Raw genomic sequence first — 19,917 nt, forward strand, 5'->3', positions numbered from 1 at the left:
GACAGTTCATCTGGCACACATTGGACAGCATATCGTAAAAATAAAGATATTGTAATTTATTTTGACCCATTTGGAATCCAACCTCCAAAAGAAGTAATTAAATATTTTGAGGGATATAAAATATTCTATACAACTGATCAAATACAAGATTTAAATAGTTCTATTTGTGGAATTTTATGTTTATCATTCATAAAAAATTTTTGTTTATAAAAATGGATTCATTTACTATAACATTTTCGGGTACAGAGTCAGAGCTAAAGTCAGTGTTCTTTCCTCCCATAGAATTAAATGATGATTATGTAATTGGATTAGTAGATTTTCAAAGTTATAATTCTATATTTAATGTTAAAAAACCTCTAAATACTTTAACATATTACAAAGTAGAGAAAATGACATTACCAAAAGGAGAGATCTCTGTCGATGATTTAAACCAGTTATTAAATGGTAAACTTAAAGTTATAATAGATAAAAATGGAGAAGCATTAATTAATACCAAATCCAAACTTTTATTTAAAGGGCTTATTCCAAAATTAAATCAACTTAAGGGCAACAAATTAACTATTAGAGAAGGTGATGATGTTTTCTATTATGATCACAATGCTCCAGTTACAATAGAAATTTCTGAAGGAACATATGAGGTGGTTGAGCTTGCAAAGGAAATTCAAAAGCAAATCCCAGACTTTTTCCTTACAGCTAATAATAAAACTATGAAAGCGACACTACTTTCTAGCCACGTGTTTGATTTTACAAAAACATGTTTTGGGTCTGTTTTATTGGGATTTAAAGGTGTTTCTACTCCTGGTGTTCAGTTTGAATCTACAAATAAAATAAACATTAATAATGTAAATGTGATTAGAGTAAAATGTAATATTGCAAACGGGTCCTATTTAAACGGAAACAAATCACACACCATACATAGCTTTTATCCAGAAGCTCCTCCTGGCTACAAAATTATCGAAGTTCCAAGAAATATTATATATTTTCCTGTAAATAAGAGAAGTTTAGATGTTGTCAGTATTACATTTGCCGATCAACACGACAAGGCAATTGACTTTAACGGAGAAGAAACTACAATTACTTGTCATATAAAAAAGATATGAGAATTTATAAGAATTTATCTATAAGTGTACAAAATGCTAGGTTCCTAAAATCAATAGGACTAAAGTTAAAATTTTCTATTAATAAAAATGGAAGATTTTCTAGACGTTACAGGGAAATCCCAATTCGACGATAGTGTGGTTAAAATTACAAATCACTCCTATGTTCCCCACAATACTTTAGCAATAAATAATTCTGATGAAATTCGAATATGTATTAATAATCAAGATTTGCTAACTCTACCATGTAGGAGTTATCTGTATATTAAGGGAGAAATTGAAAATCATGATAAAGGTCATTTTATAAATAATGCATTTGCGTTCTTATTTGATGAAATTAGATACGAAGTTGCAGGTAAAGAAATAGACATTGTAAGAAACCCAGGAATTTCTAGTCTTATGAAAATATTGAGCTCTTACAATAAAACTACTAAATTGTCAAATGTAGCATTTGATTCTGACACGAATTTAAAAGAGTTCCATAAAAGTGGCAAGTTTAGTACTTGTTTGCCATTAGAGCTGTTAATGGGTGTATTTGAGGATTTTAATAAGGTATTAGTAAATGTCAAACAAGAATTGGTGTTGAAAAGATCCAAAAATGATTTGAATTGTATATTAACAACCACTAGTGCTCCAGCCAGTGGCACTGCTGATACGATTCCCAAAATTACACTTAACTCAATTCAATGGGTAATGCCACACGTGATACCATCAGATGGAGAGAAGTTACAATTACAAAAGATGTTATTGCAAAATAAAAATTTGCAAATTGCATTTTGAAGTTTAGAGTTACATGAACTTCCATCATATCCCAATACCACAAGACATACATGGTCAGTAAAGACGTCTTCAAGTTTAGAGAAGCCTAGGTATATTATATTTGGTTTCCAAACAGCTAGGGATAATAGTGCACGAAAAAGAACTGATGAATTTGATCACTGTAAATTAAAAAATCTCAAAGTATTTTTAAACTCTGAATATTATCCTTATAGTGATTTAAATCTCGACTTTGAAAATGGAGATGTCTCTAAAGCTTATGAGATGTTTATGAGGTTTAGAGAGACTTACTATAATACTATCCCAGATCCTATGATTAGTAGGGCTGAGTTTATGAAGAAATATCCACTAATTGTAATAGACTGTTCTAGACAGAACGAAACTGTGAAGGAAGGAATTGTTGATATTAAATTAGAGATTGAAACTGCAGAAAATGTACCAGCAAATACATCTGCATATTGTTTGATAATACATGATAAAGTGTTTGAGTACAATCCTTTGTCAAATGAGATAAATAAAATGTAAATAAAAGATGAAAAACATTCAACAAGAATTGGTTGACTCTGCAAATCAAATACGAGAAAAATATAGAGCTTTAAAACGTGGCAGGTTTCTAGAGGCTGAAGAGAGGTTTCAAACATTCCAACCTTTAATAGAGCCATTACAAGAATTAAAAAAAATCACATCTATTGGTAAAACAGAGAGGCCTCAAATGGAGATACTCCCAATGACTCCATCTAGAATATCAATGATACCAAGATTACAGCAATCCACTCCACAGAAATTAGATTTTGGTCTTTTAGCATCAGACTATTTAGGAAATTACCTCAGTAAAAGTAGTATGACAGACACTACATATGGTATTAGACGAGAAGCAAATAAATTTTTTATTGGAAATAAGGAAGTTGATATTGCCAATGATGATGTTACAGTTGCAAATAAAACCTACAAGGGGACAAAAGGTTTGTGGCAGTTGTTAACTTTAAAAGAACCTGAGAACTATACTCAAGCTGATTTGCAAAATTATAAAGAGATTTTGGAAGCTACAAATGGACATTTAAAGAGTTACAAAGATGGTGCACCAATTTCAAGTAATAGACATACTAAATATCTTAATATAATTAAACCTCTTTTTAAATCTGTTGGTGAAGGTTTGAGACAAGTGACTGGTAATAAAATAGACTATATTTATTGGGATGATCCTAATGAGCTTGTAGATAGGTTAAGACTTCTTTGGCTAAGTCGCCAAGCCGGTAACTCAGGAGTGGATAATGAAATAGATTCTATTATTGAGGAATTGAGAGAAAGTGGAATTATTTATTAAATAAAAATATGTTTATAGATAAATTTTATCGTTTATATAATCCATATAATAAGCCTGCAGAACCCAGGGCTAGTAGTGAACCTACTTTAAATTTACAAGACGATAGTTGGAATGGTTTAAACCGTAAAATTGGTAATGTTAAAGATGGGGAGTTTGTAGACGATGTATCAACTTTGAGACAGACATTAACTAGAAAAGGTGATGTCTTTTTACAAGGTAAAACTAAATATGAGTTTTTAGAATCTAAGAATAAAAATTGGAATGCTAAAAAACAGAAAATTACTAATGTGGAAAAGGGTGAAAGTTTAGATGATGTGCCCACTTTACAACAGACTTTAATACGAACAGATGGTGGTAAATTTGTACAAGACAATAATAATTATGAATTTTTAGAATCAGAGAATGGTGTTTGGAATGCTAAGAAACGGAAACTTAGCAATTTGATAGAAGGTACAGATAGTAAAGATGCTGTGAATGTTTCACAAGTTCCAAAAATGGAAGCAGGCTATTGGAGTTTTTATAATAAAAGGTTAGTACGTGTTAAACCTGCCATTGATGAAACTGACTGTGTTATAAAAGAACAGACTATAACTTTTGATAAAAAAGAAAAATGTTGGGATGCCAAAAAACAATTTATAAGGAATCTACCAGAGGGGGAACATTTGGATGATATTTGTCTAATGTCACAAGCTATGCATTACGATGGATCAAAATTTGTGTATGGAGAAAAAAAATTTAATTTGATGGAATACAATCCTGATTTATTAGTTGCTGACCCCACATCTTTGAGTGGATTTAAGTATATAGATAATAGACCATATATACCAGAAAACTATGTATTTAAAAGAATGGAAGATAATCTATTGAATGGGGCTAATGGTGATGTATTTAGAGTTACAGGAAAGGATGATGTTATAAAAAATGAATAAAATTGCATACGAACTTCATAAGCCTGCAAGAAAGAATTTCATTAGAAGGTCTTTTAAAGTATTGGGTATAAACGAAACCATACAAATAGATTTAATTGATATGCAAAACTATGCTAGAGAAAATTCTGGCAATAAATATATTTTAACTTTAATAGATACATTTTCTAAAAAAGCTTATGCTGCTCCACTAAAGAATAAGACAGGGTTAGTGGTTACAGAAGCCATTAAAACCATTCTACCAAAGGGGGTTAAAAACATTCAATCTGACAATGGAAAAGAATTTTTTAATCAATATTTTAGCAAACTAATGAAAAACTTAAATATTAATCACTATCACACTTTTTCTACAACTAAGGCTGCAATTGTGGAGAGGTTTCAGAGAACTTTAAAAAATTGGTTATATAGGGAATTTAGTGCTCAGGGAAGTTATAAATGGTTGGATTTACTTCCAAAGTTAATTCGAAAATATAATAATAAGGTGCATAGATCTATAGGTATGAAACCCAACCAAGTGAATATTAAGAATAGTAAATATGTGCATGAGAGGTTGACTTCTAAAGTAGTGCAAGTTAAAAAGCCAAGATATAAGGTGGGTGATAGTGTGAGGATTTCCAAGTATAAACATGTTTTTAGTAAAGGATATACTCCAAATTGGACAGGTGAGCTATTTACAATAGCAGAAGTTAAGAATACAAAGCCTGTGACTTATATCTTGAAAGATGAAAATGGTAATATAATCAGGGGAGGCTTCTATACAGAGGAGTTGTTAAAGACCAAGTATAAAGACATGTATTTGGTAGAGAAGGTAATTAGAAGGAAGGGTGATTTATTGTATGTCAAATGGCTTGGGTTCCCAAGTAGCCAGAACTCATGGATTTCCACTAAGGATGTCCAAGGGAGCGCGCCATGAGCCGGGAGCGCGCCCGAGTTCGCGTACAAACCTCACACTGTCAAGTTGATGATTTTGAGAATATACATGTGAATGCATGTGGATTTGAAATAGTAATAAAGTTGTACAATGGTATTGAACATTTATATAGGGGATATAGGTCGAGATCAGGATTTTTAGAATTGGTGGCCAAAAAATGATCCCCATGTTATTCTTATGGGGAAAACGTGCCTAAAGTGAGGACTCTTTGCCATATTGTCACTACTAAAGCCTCATCTACCCAAGAGATTCCACTTAAAAATATGCATCGATATCACCTATAAACATCTTACCGGGTTGTTCCAGGAAAGCTTATTTAATATCACCTTCGTAAGGAATAAAAGAGGTTTTTTAGTTAGTACCACAATCTCACCTAGGACCTCAAAATGGAGCATTTTATGGGCAGGTTGAAAATGTTAGATGTAAAGTCTGGTAACAAAAAATTGTCACCATTTTATACTGGGTTGAGATAAGGACTTCTACTTTAGGCCGACATTCTTTTTATTTTAATTGATCACCTTCAAAATGAAATTTCACTTGATGAGGCTATATATTTTACCATTTTGAGCTTCCCCCAAAATACCCCATTATACCAAATAACACAAAATACCAGCCTTGGACAAAAGTGCCATACCGACTAAAAAGCACTTTTTAGATTTTTGTTAGGGTAATACCGTAATACTGAATTTAGTTTTCCTTGTATAGGGGAGATAGATGTATATTTTTAAATATAATCCCTCAGGCTGATTTCATATAAAAAGGATAGACATTCATTGGTGTGTTGAGATAACCATACCTAGTTTTCACCGTATTCTTTTATTAATGGCCTTTAAAACTAGGGTGGTCTGCCGTTACACTTTAGACGCATAAATGAGCGAAGCATTATTTAAAGATTGTCAATGGCTAAAGCAGCTAACACCCTTCAATATGTTCCCTTTCAACAGATTCACCGTTTGTTTGCCCGATATTATTTCAATTCTAAAGAATGACAAATTTATCTGATAGTTTATACTGCACCTTTGTAGTGAAACTGGCCATCCTGACCATTTGCTTGTACTTTTTAAATGGGCATAGCAGGATGTACTCGTGCAATCAACATTTGTTCTACAATCGTCAGGTCAGTTAATTCGTTCGGGACACTTGACACATCCATATTATTTAACACCGTGAATTTAGTTGCATTTGAACGAAAACGCGAACAAATCGGTGATTGGTTTGAAGCTGTTAGTTGTTGGCGATGACAGGTAGTGCAAGTGTAACATTTTTGTGCATCTAATTCATGTTGGAATTGATTAGCTAACTGCCTATCATTATCAGCTTCTTCCGCCACTGCTTCATCTGGTTCTTCTTGTTCACGACGCCACTCTCTTACAATATTTGCATTATCGGTGCGATGACCAATATTACGACGTGGCCTTTGAGGCATGCTCAAAACAAATATAGCAAACCTGTTACTTCCATTGATAAACTGTTACATTCCAACTTTAACCTATGATGAAAGTAAACATTGAAATGTAAACAAAACAGTTACAAACAATTATCATATGTTTATCGTATTTAAATGAAACGAGATAAACCCATATGTCATAAACCCAATATAATTTTTCTTTCAACTTACATTAAAATAACAAGCGAAATTGCGTGACCCGTAAAATAAAATCCAGAAGGAAATATGCAAATATTTTTTACCAAAACATTGTGCTCAGTATTCTTTAGCTGTTGGCCAAATTGTATATCAATTGGTCAAGCCATTACATTCTGATGCCCTTACAGAGAAGTTACAAAGTGAGGGAAAGTGAGCTTCGCTCAATGAAGTGTTTCTTGAAGGCAGATTACATTTAATATGATTGAGCTACAAAAAAAAAAATCATACCACATTGGTGATCCCAGCTAAGTGGATACACCATACAATTGTGTTCACTTAGGGCCCTTTCACACGAGGCCACTGGTGGCCGCCACCGGTGGCCGCCACTGGTTGCCCGCCACAGCTTTAACATTATTTTAAATGCGACCTTTCACACGCAGCCACTCTAGTTGCCCGCCACTACACAGTGGCCGAGCAGTGTCTCCTCGCGCAACTGCTAGTCGGCAACCGCCGGCAACTGCAGTGGCGGCAACTCGTCGCGGGACATTGAATTAAATGGGAGCTTTCACACGTAGCAACCAGTGGCCGCCACCGTGGATGAGCGCGCAGCTACTATTTTGAATCAGTTCACGTGCAGACTGCAAAGACAAACGCACTATGGTAGTTGTTGAGTGTTTTCGTGTTGACTTGTTTGTTTGTGAAAATTTGTGATTAGAAGAAAAATAAAGAGGACGTTGCTGAAAAAGAAAAAGACAAAGGAAAACAACAGAATAAGAGAATAAACAAAATAATAGAAGGCAAAGTGGATACTGAAGATCTAATTTGAGAAATTGAAAAGTAACCGGCAATTTGGTATAGTACGCCTGTGTCTTTGCCTTATTTCTTTATTATCAACGCGAGAAGAAGGAGATGTTCATTGTACAACAGCATTTTCACAACTACCATTGTACAGTGGCTGTAGTAAAGTGGCTTGTAAGTTGCCTGTATCATCCACTGCAGTTTCCCGGCCGGTAACTGGTGGCCGCCACCGGTGGCCGCCACTGGTTGCCCGCCACAGCTTTAACATTATTTTAAATGCGACCTTTCACACGCAGCCACTCTAGTTGCCCGCCACTACACAGTGGCCGAGCAGTGTCTCCTCGCGCAACTGCTAGTCGGCAACCGCCGGCAACTGCAGTGGCGGCAACTCGTCGCGGGACATTGAATTAAATGGGAGCTTTCACACGTAGCAACCAGTGGCCGCCACCGTGGATGAGCGCGCAGCTACTATTTTGAATCAGTTCACGTGCAGACTGCAAAGACAAACGCACTATGGTAGTTGTTGAGTGTTTTCGTGTTGACTTGTTTGTTTGTGAAAATTTGTGATTAGAAGAAAAATAAAGAGGACGTTGCTGAAAAAGAAAAAGACAAAGGAAAACAACAGAATAAGAGAATAAACAAAATAATAGAAGGCAAAGTGGATACTGAAGATCTAATTTGAGAAATTGAAAAGTAACCGGCAATTTGGTATAGTACGCCTGTGTCTTTGCCTTATTTCTTTATTATCAACGCGAGAAGAAGGAGATGTTCATTGTACAACAGCATTTTCACAACTACCATTGTACAGTGGCTGTAGTAAAGTGGCTTGTAAGTTGCCTGTATCATCCACTGCAGTTTCCCGGCCGGTAACTGGTGGCCGCCACCGGTGGCCGCCACTGGTTGCCCGCCACAGCTTTAACATTATTTTAAATGCGACCTTTCACACGCAGCCACTCTAGTTGCCCGCCACTACACAGTGGCCGAGCAGTGTCCCCTCGCGCAACTGCTAGTCGGCCACCGCCGGCAACTGCAGTGGCGGCAACTCGTCGCGGGGCATTGAATTAAATAGGTTTCCCTGGTGATATCCATTAAAACAATGGAGGGTGTGTTGATAGAGGAATTTTGTCCAATCCTGTAAAATCAGTTGTTTATATAGCTTAGTAATTTCTAGACTATTTATGGACTAAAACAGTCGTAATAAAAAAGTATTGTAATTTTATAAATAATTTATGTGTAACTTGTTATTAAAGTGTAGTTTAAGTGTAAAAAAGTGTTAAGTGCAGTGTAGCCTACATGTAACATTTTATTTTTAAGTATGGAAAATAAGTTTCCAAGTTTGTAAATGAAATTAGTATTTTCTCTCTTTTAAATTATAGAAATGTGTTAAAATGTCAGTGTTTAACATTCATATATATATAAAAATTTTGAAAGACGCGAAGAAAATGCCAAGACACAACGCTGATATCAAGAACACACAAGATATTTCCCAAGGGCTCAGTATGGACATCTGTCACTGAAGTCTTTTGTTCTGGCTTATCACAGACCTGTCAAGTTAAACAAATCCAAAACCATATCATGTTAACCCAGTTTGTATGACATGCTTTACATGATACGAATAATAAAAATATTGATAAACCAAGGCAGTTATAATATGGGAAATCTTGTTTACATTTTTGTTCTAGTCATGTTCGCTATCATGGTTTTTTGAAAACTGGCCAGGTGGCTGTTAGTTCGGTCTGTTTCAATGTTTCGTTAGGTAATTTAATAAAAACCTTTAAGTTTTCAGTATCCTTCTTAATACAATATAATATCCCTATCTTTGTATTGTTTGTGAATGTACATAGTATACATATACGTGGTAAGTATCATGATAAAAACTGTTTACTAAGGAAAGACTCTTTGAGCTAATCGAGTTAAGTCGACACAGGGACTTAGATGTGGTATTTTAAAGTATAGCATTTGTAAACTGTATATGATATGTATATTTTGACAAAATATTAACTAATTATTTATATAGATATATAATAGACATATGTAGATCCCATGAATAATATCAACATTTAGTAGTAGTACATTACGAATAGAAAAGGATATGTGATGCATGTTCATGGGGATGATTCCTAAGTAGTTCACTCACTGGTTATAAATGAGTTCTCTTTGTTGGTTACGTCTTGGTAGTTTGTCATAGCTAGTCTTATGTGTGTCCATGCGTTTGGAGAAGGTTTGAATGCTTTTGTGAACAAATATGTAGTAGTCGTAATTGGAATATTTATAGAATAACTTACACACTTTGCATATTTGGGTAAAGATTGCTGTATTTTTAGTCTAGCCAGCTGTGTTAGCTGTGCAGTACCAATATGGGAATTATCTCCCTTTTAGCGAATTTACGCTTTAGCAAATAATATATCTATATATAGGTTATTGAATATTATAGAATAAATAATATTTTTCCTTTAAGCGAATAATATTAGATTTATAAATATATATATATATATATATATATATATATATATATATATATATATATATATATATACGGCCGTAAACGCGATAACTTGAGCCATTTTATCAGATTTTTATTAAATTTGGTTTGATGGAGTAACGTAGGTTAAACTTGAATGAGTTCGCGACCCAGCATGGTCAGACCGTGGTAACGGGGTATTGAGTAAAAATGGGTTTTCTCATTTTTGACCCTCAAAACACAAAATTTCCTAATTTCCTTATATACTTTTTCAAAGAGCTTAAAAAGTAAAATAATTTAGTATAGTGTTTTTGTATGGTTATTGGTAACGAAGAATATTCAACAAATTGTAAATTTAAAATTCCCATGTTATTGTTATGGAGAATTTTTTTAAATGTTTTAGTTTGCTTGTTTATTGATATATTTAGACCAAAATTGGATTTTTTTTACTAAGCTAATAATATTTTACTAAAAAACACACTTTACTAGTTTCCTTGTAGCAGCAAACCTGGGTATTCGTTAAATCTAATGTTATTTAAATAGACTCGATTGCAAATAAATTCAGACAAATGGAAATTCGATTAGTCGGCAGGTTTGCTGTGGTGGGGGTATTTCTCTTACTGGGAGTTTTAGGTCAAGTCATTATGCTTTCCTATAAACTTGTTAATATGTGGTTACAAGCCGGTATAAATTCTTGTCTTTTATATTTCATTAAAAACGAGGAAAAGTCATATTTTAGTAAGGCATTTAAGCGAGGACATTATATTTTTTACATGTAAACATATAGTTAAGCATGGAAAAGATGTGGGAATAAAAAAATAAAATTCCAGCGAACGATAAAAGAGTAACGATGACACTTAAGTTTTCCAGATTGACATTTTCAAAGTGTCAATATCGTTATTGGTTGACAGACGTCAGTTAGTTTTTATAAAAGTGCACATTTTCACTTTAGTAATGTACGCCATTAGCAAATAATATAAAAGATATATTTTTGTCCGTAAAAGAAAAAAATACACGAGTCATTTTAATAGGTTTTCAGGGAAACAGTGTAATTTGGTTTCATGGAAAATTAAAACATTAAATTTGTTAGAATGTGTGGCATAATAGTTCCATTTTTGGACTGTATTTTTACTTTAATGTACAAAGATAATACAAATAGGAAAATACAAAGAACAAATATTCAATCTTATCAAAGAAATGGTAACATATAATATTAACATATGAAAACCCCTACAAAAATACAAATAAATTAAATATTGGAGAAGTTTAAATTTTAAATTTTAACAAATATTACAACAAATATGACGTAAAAATGTTCACGAACGTTCCTTTTACAAACAGGATTTCCGTTTTGGTTATTTATAAAAACTCACTGCTTTGGCCTTTTTTTATGTTTCACGGTATTATGAAAAGATGAAAATAAAATATTTGTTTCATCCGTACAGAGTAAATAGGACTAATAAATATATATTTTCATGAAGTGAGGCAATCCTTTTTGAACAGAGTCTTGTTTTGTTGAAATAAACAGTTTGTTTTTGTGTTTAATACTCTTGGGACAAAGTTAATTGTAGATAACGCAAATATAGCGGTTTTCCTTTATGTACATGTTAATTTTATATTAAAGTGTTGTCTTTTGTTTGTTTGGTTACATTTTGTTCAGTGACAAAGAATTGACTGGTCAGATAAAAGTAGAAAGTGTTTCGATACTAAATGTTGTTCTATATTAATACATGAGTTTATACATGAATACATGAGATTATTAAAGTACCGTATTCAAGAGTTGAGTCAGTTTACATAATTAAGCAAATAAATTATGACCCCTCAGTAATAGGCTGTTACTAACACACGGTAGTTCATTAGCTAGTTTTGCATTTGAATAAAAAATCATTGTGGTTTAGAGTAATTTTCCAAATTGGGGGTTCTGTTCAAACTCAATTATTTACAAGTCTACTCTAACTTTTTATTTGATATTAATCTTGGCATATTTTGTGGTATAATAATAAAATTGGGTTTTGTGAGTGAGTGCTGAGTATTTAATTTCTGATCTACATCACCCAAAGTACCAGTTAGCAGGATGTTAACTACCGTTACAAAAGTATGTTACATTTCCTTTCATACAGTCAAGAGATTGAATCTATTGACTGCGATTGTAAAGGATGAAGTTAATTAGTAATAGTAGGATTAAATAGTGCTGTATAACAAAGCAAACAATTGCTAACAAATCAAAGAAACAAATTTAGTTGTTCGACACTGTAGTTCAGCATTTGGCTACTTCAAAATGTCCACAACGGTTTTGGAATCAGCCACAGATATCGACGATTACTGCTCCCCGGAGAGTCCAGAAACTAAATCATACAATCTTCCGTCCCCTTACTCGATAATCTGCAATGGTCTCGTAACGAAAACCCTAGATTGACAATAATTACAAATTTTAGCTTTTATGTGACCAGCTTAATAAAACCCCAAAACCAGAAAATTTGAATGGGTACAAACAATTAAGCGTAACCCCTAAATCTGAAAGAAAAACACCAAACGCATTTATTCGATACCCCAGGGAAATAAGCACCTTGTTCGATATTCTGTTTTGTGTTACTTTTGCATTATATAATGCGCATCCAATACTACGCAACATTTCCTGGAATATGAAAATGTCTGTATCTTTTAGAAATTTAGAAGTTATATGATGAATGATTAAAAGTGTAGCATAATTTATATAAATTGACAAATTTAAGTATCAATGTTAAGCTGTGGTAAACATAAAACAAGTTGGGGAAGAAAAACATACGTAAGGAAACTTGTGTAAAAGTTTTTGAAATACTTTTAATGACAGATAAATTATAGTCTTATGAATATTAAAACAAAGTATAGTTTATTTTAAAATTGCATCATGAACAAATTCGTAAATTTAATAACAATTATTGAACTTAAAAATCTATATATTTTTTGTAACGACAAAGATAAAAATGTTGTTTAAATAGTTAAAAATATTTCTTTAAGATTATGTTTCTATATCTTGGAAAACCACCATACCTGACTAGCAAATACATGGTTCAACCATTCATATTTAAACAGTTGTTTATATCCAAAGAAGAATGTGTAACCGTTCAACTACTATTTAAAGTGTACGTTGTAAAACGGTTTTAATAAAAAATGATTCAGAATCATTAAGAAATAATTGGTGTTAATCAGTTATTTTATTAAAAGGTACTGTTATAATTTTTGTATAATGAGGTTAATTGTAAGAAAGGACCATGTGGTCCTAAATATGCCTCACATAAATAAAGTAAGTGAAAACCATTTAATTCAATTTTAAAATTAAACGTTTTAAAAAGCTATGAAATATATTCGTAATTTTCACCCTTTATTTAAATATATTTACCATTGTTAAAAAGGATAATTGTTTTAAACTAAAGTTTAAAACAATTATTATTATAAGATTTTATAAGATTTTATAGAATGTTATAATATAAAACAATATTAATTGTGGTTATGTCTATATATAAGATTTTATAGAGATTTTATAAGTTTTTAATTCTTATTAAAATATTGCGTTTGAAATTATATTTTTAATCTCTAGGAGACATGCTTGTTTCCTTAAGTAATACAAAAAATCTTGTGCTAATCCATAAATAACCTACGTTGGATTTTACAGATGTTAAGCGTTAATATTTTCCAAAGCAAAACGTTTTGCCACTTCTTATTTGGCTACTATCCTTGAAGTAGCCTACAGTATTGCTTGGTTCTATAGATAATATAATATTCTATTTCAGCTAGGACTGGAGTAAGTTTTACAGTACATTAGGATACATAATGATTACAAGAATGGTTTCCATTCCCTTTGGCGTAAGTTGCATTTTAACTAGACCGGAATGACAAAACATTACAAACAATATTTAGTAAATCGTATGAAAGTTTTCTTATAAATTTCAAATATAAAACCCGTTATTTTATGACAAATCAGATAATAAGATATTCTAAGTTCCATTATTTGTCACCCGGTTGTTGGTCCTTATTAACAAACAGGGAAAGATGTGTTCAGCAGGTATGGATGAATATTTTGTGAGAAGTTCTCCTAGCAAATTGAGTCGTTGCATTCTGTGCAAGAAGTAAATATTTGTCAAGTTCATAAGTCCTAAATCAGTCCACCGCCGTTTATTTACCTGAGACTGTTCCTACTGCACTCTGGGGACTTCTGTGGCAACCAACTTGGCGTTATATCTCACTAAAGTCCTCTCTTACCTTTGTGCTAACGATATAATGTCTACAACACCAAGCAGATTGTGAACTCTTGCCATCAAGATACAAGATTGTTTCAATTTATAATACGTCCAATATAAAACAAATTTTAAATATGAAATAATTTGTAAGTAGGTACTATTAATTATATGACCAAGGAAATACAGTAAACTCTTTGCCAATAATAAGGTATTTAACGTCTTTAGATTATTAAACACTATTTACGTTACAAAACTCCCAAATGATGACTTTAAGGTAATGATAATATGGCATAGTGTATTTTTTATCAAGTATAACACAAGCTTTGGTACAAGTGTTTATATGCTATTAAGACGTCCAAATACTGTACTACAATCGGAATCCACCCTCCTCACAAAAACTGAACTTGTTAAATAACTTAATACTGCATCCCTATTAACAGAAAAATACGTCAAATAATGCTATCAAATTTACTTATATAATGTTATCAAAAATTATTTACAAGTTTAAGTTTGCTTACCTTCCACGTAATTTTATAGTGTAATTATACGTAAGTAGTTTTTTATTCTTGACAAATTAACTTTTTTATTTGCTTCAATTTAGACCTAATTGAATTCACGTAAAACTACTCTGTGTTTAATAACGAGTATCCTTAGTCGTAAGACTTGGTACTTTTTTTATAAATAAACTAGCTGACCCGGCGAACCTCGTATCGCCTAAGTATAGGTTTCCCCTAAGACAGACCGACCCGGCTGACGTTGTCTTGCCTTTGACTATCTCGTTCGCATCGCTCAATCACGTCCTGGTTGAAGTTCGTTCGCTACGCTCACTCACTTTTGGGTTGGAGCTCGTTCGCTACGCTCATTCACCTTTAGCTTAAAAGTTATGTAAGTTATCTTAAGATCTGAGTTATCCTATAAATATGTAACAACCCAAATGTGTCCCTCTTGTTGACACATTGTACACATTTCCTCTAATGTTTTTAAATTAATTTAATTGAGTAAAACATTAATGTCAGAACCAAATAAAAAAAAAAAAAAAAATATTTCTGCATTTCATAAGACCTTCAAAGCTAACTAATAGTATAACAACATCTTATTGTTATAACTGAATCGCAAGATAATTAAGTTTTCTTTTCTTTTGTGATGTAAAACGTGATAGTATTAAACAAAATTATTGTAAACATTGACATGTCTATGTATATTCAAGTTTGCTTGGACATGCATGAATTTATTTTTGGAATTCGATGTAATATTTTTTTTTGAAGTTGGAGTCAGATAAGAAATTAAGAGAAACCCAACAACCACTAGTTGCAGTCCCTAGAGGTCACAAACAATGAATCGGAGGTATACAACTAATATGAAACAGATCTTTATACCCATTGTTTTAGCTCTGGTTACCCATTACATTACACATAGGCCTAATATTACAATACTAAAACTGGAGAATAGAGGCTTTATTTGGATTGGGAAAATTGTAATTACAAGTCAATGCAGATTTTTACAGCTAAGTAGAGCGACCAACTTAACATCACTGAATACAAAATACTCGACAAAAAGATTTCAATTGCTGAACAATCGTGAACTTAGCACTGAATCATATAGTCATCATCATATAGTCATAATCATATAGTCATCATCATATAGTCAAAGATTACACCTCTTCTGGTTTAAATCTCTTGGCTTCTCATTAATATTACTTAATGGAATATCTACTCTCATAGATTAAACAGTAGCTATTGCCATAATAATTGATTCATTAGTATAAATTATTTTATATACTCGTAATTTATCATCCAATATTGTAGCTAGTCAACTTTGTTGGATTATAAATGGTTACATAATTACATTGAAAAAACTTATACAAAACTTACTTAATCAGAATAGTAATAATGTTTATAAACCCATACGCAGTTAATATTAAATAATATAACCATATTCAGACATGATTTCAAAAATGGAATTATACATGAATTGTTTGAAGAAGTAACAAATATTGTATTCTTAACATGCAAATGATTTAACACGAATTAAAATAGCAAATCAAACCAATTATACAAATTCTAACATGATATAAAATTGAAATACAACATACTTTACCAAATATTTATATTTTGCTAAACAAAATATATATTTATAAAAGATAAAGCTTAATACAATTAAGTATTTTGGATGGAATCAAAGTAAGTTACTATAGCTGTACGTTCGATTTGTCAGGAATTATGTATACAATTGCAGTTGTGTGTTTGTTTTTAATTACTGAAGCGGCGTTGCCAGATGTGAGCAATAATACGTTTAACTGCCCGAACCAAGTGATATTGCCGAGATTGTCTTGTAACCTTTTTCATGAGCTTTTACCTAAATTATAAATGAATGGTTACAAAGTTTAAAAGTAAAAAAATATGATATACATGATGAAAGATTAGGTTTAATTACTATATTTTCCGTAAATAGTTAAATATTATTTATATAGATTATAGAAAAACATTCAATGCTTTAGAGCTTAGATTTAGGTTTGTGAAAACTTACTGTTTCAACTTTATATTATATTATGTATCCTATATTAAATTATTCCTAAATTAATATACAATTTATCACTAAAACATTGCATAGTTTCTACGAGCTTAATACTCTTTTCGCCAAAACTCCTTTCGTTCCAAGTTAGGCTTATTGATATTTCAACTTGTAAAAGTATTTAATAATGATTTTTGCCTACTAATTACTAAATGTAATTTTTCACGTATGACACAAAAAATTTAAAATTTTTGAGGTGCTTTAGACAAAACAGACAGTTAACAGTTAAAGAGGTTGACTAAACAAAACAACTGCCCATTTGCACAACCGCAAAAAATGTAGGAAGGAATTTGTATAAAAGACATATAGAGCTGACTATGCAAACGGCAACATCAAAGTTTTTGCGGGTCATTAAAACAAAAAAAATGAAAATACCGGATAAAACCCGTTGTGTTTCGAACACATTAAGCCTACGTCTAAAGCTCAAAAGATCCAAAAAAAGGCCATTTCGATTTCAAAGAATAGCATTAACAAAATGAACGGTTTTATAAGTTTTACACGCAATCCGGAAATTGGATTCTGTCCCGATATCAACTAGTTTATGGACCGGAAGTGTGATGAATTCGGAAACAATGCTACGATTTCAGATTGAGGTTATACACCTATTATTCGGTGTGTTCAAATGTTAAATGTAATTATAGTTATGAAGTTAAGCAATTTTGTTCTGTAGATGGGTTATTGCTACGGAATTTTTAGATGAAAACAGAAAAACTTAATGAAGTAATAATTATACCTTTTAGTGAAATAAAACTGATAGCCAAAAACTATTAACAAACACAGCCTTGACTTTAAATTGTTATAGAGAAACGGCACATATTTTAAAAGTCCACCCATAAATTTATTTTGTATCGACCGACTACAAAAAACTATTTATATATTACATTTTCTTTGAATTACATCCATGTCAATTTAACAACATAACGAGGCCTTTAAGTCTGTAAAATTGACAATTTCCGAAGTATTGATGTCGTTAACAGTTAACCAACGTCAGCGACTTTTCGAAACGAATTGGGGACCAATAAAATAATTTATACTCCGAGAAACTCAACAGTCGGAAACGTAAGTCAAACTAAACTAGGTTGTAATATTATAATATGAACCATAATGGCTGACTTAATATACAATATAACTTTAATATATTTAATAAAATTTATCTTTTTCATACTAAAAAATGCGATGTTTAACGATTAAGAAAATTACATCACTAGACGATTAGAATTATATAAAATTGGGATTTTTAAACTCATCACAGCAACATTCCGTAGCCCAAAAATTTTAACAAAGCCACTAAACTTGTTTGATTATTTGCTTTCATAAAATTTTGTTGTTTTTAAAATTTTTTCTACTAATCACAATGTTGCTCAACATTAAATTACTTTGCTGTACAGCTTTTTTTAAATTAAATAGGCAGAATCACGGTAACACTAATAATAGGTCTTTAATAGTCTCACCAGTCTACACGACAGACTTCCCAATTCACAGACGATAAGTTTCAATCTTGATTACAATTCACGCGTATTTCTAAAACGTGTCTGCCTAGTTAACAGTTATCAACAAAGCTTACACAACTTTGCACGTGCTGCTAATTGCAGTTACCCTACCAATGGAGAAATATCGTGAATTATTTCTACATTATATTTTGTGTAATTCAGTAAAAAAGTCTTCTTGGTACTCATTGGTACATCACGAGTTATGAAGAAGAGATTTTTAGTTAATCAAGAGGTTCTTGTCGATGTAAAGAAATCTACAATTATAAAGAGACAATGTGAGACACAACAGAAAAACTTTATAACATTTTAAGTTCGTTTTACTTTGATAATAATATAATAAAAACTGCTATTTCCAAATTAATAGTTAAAAACACTGGTAGCCTTATTTTATCTCATTAAATAGTAAAAAAAAATCTATATTCTAGACCAGCGAGTTATAAAACACATCTCACCACAACATTTTTTGCTTACGTGTTATTTTCCATATTTATCTGGGCCTGTGCAGATTTTTGGGTTTTACTGTTTTGTAATGGGGAGCGAGCTGGTCTAGTGGCTTCGGTGCCAAAGGTACCGGGTTCAAATCCCACCAATCACCAATGAATTTTATTCACGTGATAATGCCGCAACCCTCTAGGACTAGCCTGAAGTAATATGTAAAATAGTTTCGGGCTAGCGTCCAAGAATGTGAAACTGGGATATAAAAAACAGTAATATAAATGACGGGTTCTGGGGGAATCAAAACTGACAGATTGCCTTAAGAAACTTATTGAGAGTCAACTTGTAGTCCAGATTTAGATAGTACTCTAATAATTACCCCAGCAGTAATAAAAATGTTAAACACATCTTTGCAATTTTTAACAGATTTTATTGCTATTTTGCTGTACAATGTTCCAAAAACAATGTGTAAAAACACCAAAACCATTTAATTTTTATGATCTTGTTTCGGACTTGCACTATCTATAAATACACGAAGGTTTATAATTGGATATGCAATGGTAAATTTACAGTTGATAGAAGATTAAACGTTATTGTTGTGAGTTGTTGCTATGTTTTACGAAGCGATAAATTAACGAACAAACATCTAAAACAAAGCCAAACAATTAGTTGCAACATGGAACAACGATGTTAGTCAGTTTGTACGGGTCTTTGTGGTTGTTAATACAATGTGTTTGGTTGAGTATTCCAAATTCTAAACATAAGGAACTTGTAATTTTTCCATTATTTTACTATCCTTAATAATATATAAAAGGGTCTGACTAAAACTAACAAAATACATTGATAAACTAATTACGACTTTTTAAAAGTTGAAAATCTTGTTAGTAATTACTCACCTATATTATAAAGCAGTACGCGTAATCATAAAGTAGTAATTTGTAGACAAACATAAAAGCATTACATTTGTAGGTTTGTTTTTAACTACCAAAGTGATGGCACCAGATGTATGTTATATCACCTTTAACTGCTGAGAACCCTGAAAACGGGGTTTATTGTCCGTGTAAATATGTTTACTGCTTGTAACCAACGTTTCAAATAAAAGTATAAATAATTAGAGTCATTATTTTAAACGCAAAACAATTAATAATAATTTCGTAACAAAGCAAAGTAGAGGTTGTAAAAGCATCATCGTCAGCCTTTATAATGATGTTTCTCTTTTATATTTGTAATGTCTATAGAAGATTTAAAAAACACACTTGGGGATTAGTTATTAGTTCCTTAATAGCTATGTTTATTTTATTTTTC

This window comes from Macrosteles quadrilineatus, unplaced genomic scaffold (assembly GCF_028750875.1).
Source record: "Macrosteles quadrilineatus isolate MER2022 unplaced genomic scaffold, UCM_ALF_1.0 Scaffold_9__3_contigs__length_116548681, whole genome shotgun sequence".
Classification (NCBI taxonomy): Eukaryota; Metazoa; Arthropoda; class Insecta; order Hemiptera; family Cicadellidae; genus Macrosteles; species Macrosteles quadrilineatus.